The sequence below is a fragment of the Humulus lupulus genome, chromosome 3, assembly GCF_963169125.1.
Source record: "Humulus lupulus chromosome 3, drHumLupu1.1, whole genome shotgun sequence".
NCBI lineage: Eukaryota > Viridiplantae > Streptophyta > Magnoliopsida > Rosales > Cannabaceae > Humulus > Humulus lupulus.
In genome coordinates, this window is record NC_084795.1 from 15,394,465 (window position 1) to 15,397,977 (window position 3,513).

Below are 3,513 nucleotides of genomic sequence, written 5' to 3' on the forward strand. Positions count from 1 at the left end.
TGGTTTCTCCAATTTGGATTATAAGTGGATGAAAATGGGCTATCATTTGGTTTCCCATAAGCATGAAGAGCATTGGCCTCCTCAGAAAAGGCTTCTTGGTAGGAGGGACATGATTGGGCATTATGGCAACGACTAGAACATATAGAACAAACATCTTTTCTTGGTTGTATTGGAGAATTTATAGTTTGACTTATGGCTAAAGCTTCTACTTTTCTCGCTAATTTGTCTAAGGATGTTCTTAAGTCTAGTTCATCTTTTACTTCATACATTCCTCCTCTTTTTGGTGAATTAGTTGACTTAGACCTAGAATCAAAATAATTCCATTGTTGTGAATCGACAGATAAATCTTCAAGGGCGTCCCAAACCTTTTGTCCTTGAATTTTTTTAAAAAATTCGGTATGCATAGATTGAATCATTTGACGATTAGAGGGAGTCAAACCGTCATAAAAATATTTTACAAGTCTCCATTTTTCAAAACAATGATGAGGAAATTTTAATAATAAATCTTTAAATCTTTCCCAACATTCATAAAACTCTTCATTATCTTTTTGAAAGAACTCGGAGATTTCTCTCCTTAGACTATCAGTTTTAGACATAGGAAAAAGTTTCAGCAATAATTTATTATAAAGTTGATCCCATGTAGTTATAAACCCTGTGGGGAGGGAATTTAACTAAGCTTTTGATTTGTCTTTTAATGAAAAAAGGAATAATCTTAGTTTGACCGACTCATCAATTTTTTTTAAATTTAAATGTTGAGCAAATTTCTAAGAAATCTTTGACATGCATGTAAGGATCCTCTCTATCTAACCCATAAAAAGATGGCAACAATTGAATGATTGATGGTTTAAGCTCAAAATGGGTAGCAGAAGTGGTAGGAAAAAAATACATGAAGGGGCATTAGATGAAATAGGTGCAAAATATTCAAGCAAGGTTTTTTCAGGCACAACATTTTCATCAACATGATTTCTAGTAATATTAGCAATTGTGTAACGCCCTGGTTACCCTAGAACAGTTACGGTGAATAGTGAACTGGAAACTTGACTCGCTACCCGAGTCCTTTGGTTAAAAACGTGATCTAAGTGTTAATTTCAGGTTAAGGTGAAAACCAGTAAAGAGGAAATGGTACATTTCATTAAGTAAATAAACTGCTCATGAGCCTTTTAAAATGTTTACAAGTAGTTTGTAGTACAAAAGAGTCGCTACAGTTTCAAATTTACAATCCCCGCCGGCCTAAGCGGCAAAACTAGGGTAAACCCCTAGTCCCTCTGAGAACACCTTGACCGTAGCGGTCAAGCGGCCCTGTATGTACATCACATCGCCCAAGCTCTCCACTCAGGGTTGGTTAAGCTTTTCCTTCCCTTTACCTGCACCACAAAGCACCCATGAGCCAAGGCCCAGCAAGAAAACACAATATAGCATGATATAATATCAACAACGATCATAATAACCATTCAGGACTATCAGTCCAACAAATAGGTGACAACAGCCAAAAGTCACAATAATGAGCATCGCTCCCTCTAGCCATGTGACGATAGGGTCACCAGGGCTTAACTGATAAGTGATTCTTTCATAAGCTTGTTCAGGACGGTGTATGGTGATTAGTCACCAACATAACCTTCCTCACGACTCTAGAGTCGAAACTATGGACAACATCCCCTAGCCATGTGACAAACGGTCACCGGGGTCATATACCTTGGCTATAGACATCTGGTCGTAGACTAGACAAGTGCTTATAAGTTCTTCGACCCTAGGGTCGGTCTAGCATTAATGCCATAAAGCCATTCAATGCATGATTCTCGACTTTAGAGTCGGTCCCTGACTAGTCAGTGTCTTAAATAGGTAATCAGCGTACATCAGCATTTAATATGCAATCCACGTCCACATATATCAACCAACATGCTCCAATATCAAACCATGCATGTCATATACTTATACAGGGTGCAACTGTATTCATACACCGTTTTCTTACCTCTGGTTCGAGTAAGAATTATTATATGAACGACCCCTAAGAATGATCAACCTTTAAATTCCTTGACGGTCACCTGGTCATAACCAAATTATAGGATTCATTAATGAAAATGATAACTGAGGGTTCCCAAACCAAATCCCAGCCCCCGAGACATCAAATATTACCCAACCGGGTACCAGGTCCAACCTCGAGACCTAAGGTTTGAATCCCCAAGTTAAAAACCACATTTTGGCAAAATTGACCTAAAGGGCCGCGACCCTCCCCTGCTGCGCCGCGGCGCGTCCTCAAACAGAGAGGGCTCTCCCTCTGCCAGACGCCAAGGGCCGCGGCGCACCACAGCCGCACCGCAGCGCCCAGCCCAAACCAGCAACCGACCAAACGCGAACCCAGAAATTTAACCCTGTGTTCTCCTTTCAAACAACTCCAAACCTCCTCCAAACATACAATTAAACCCCTAAATAACTCCCATAGCTCACCCTCATCAAATCCCAATCAAAACTACACAAAACCCCCTTTAATTCTCACTTCCACATCAAAATCATGAACTGAAAACTAAAAAGGAAAAACAGAGCACCAGCTGAGATAAGTGACTAAAACTCACCTTGAAACCTGTTTTGAACCTCCCACACAAGCTGAATCAAGTGCACCAACCCAGCCCTTGAGTTTCCTAGCTTGAAACCACACCTAGAGCTCAAAACCTCAAAGAAGGTAATGGAGGAAGTTGTGTACGGGAAGGGAAGAGGAAATGTCTTTGTTTTGTTCTGTTTGAGTCTACCACCTTCTACAGCTACTTAAGTCTCATATATCCACCCCGAAAATGACCAAATTACCCTTGTGTCATCTAAAGCTTCTCAAACTATTCTAGGGGCAAAAATGGTACTTCTCGCTTAACCCGTTAATCATAATTAACGCTTCCCAATTCCCGCTAATCTCAATATCCTCAAACACCAATAATTCATATCCCGTTACCCTAAAATCCCCGGTAACGCTATAACCATCCCCGAGACTCACCCCGAGCTCAAACCTGTTATGACCAAACCGATAAATCATGTTTAAAGATCGTCTCATGTCAAAATACTCGAACCAATCCACATTATAATGTGGTCACACAATATATCATTAACACTCAAACAAATATTCAATTATACCCTCAACGGGCCAAATTACCAAAACACCCCTGTAAACAAATGTGGACTCACATGCATGCATTTAACATCATATTATAATATAATTCTCATAAACATGCATAAACACATTTAATGGCATAATTAAATAGTTATGGCCCTCCCGGCCAACTAATCCAGCCATTAACCATAATAGGGAATCCAGGGCATTACAAATTGGTTCCACGATGCTCAAATTTTTACTAATCGATTTTTAGAGTTACGTTCTCAATGATGCATACAATTTTCACAACTAAGGCAACAAAGATAATCTCAAACAAACAATTTTCTGATGTGGAAGGTCAGTTAAAACCGCAACCACAGAGCATACTTAGAATTTTTAGAGATTTCACAACAATATAATTTTTATGGTTTACTTGT

General features: G+C 39.4%; 1 non-coding gene across 1 annotated transcript; it reads left to right on the forward strand.

Moving 5' to 3' along the window:
* The first annotated feature begins 474 nt into the window (after positions 1–474).
* LOC133827764 (small nucleolar RNA R71) lies at positions 475–581 on the forward strand. The gene has a single exon (XR_009890415.1). It is a non-coding gene; the product is annotated as a small nucleolar RNA R71 (small nucleolar RNA).
* Positions 582–3,513: the final 2,932 nt, after the last annotated feature.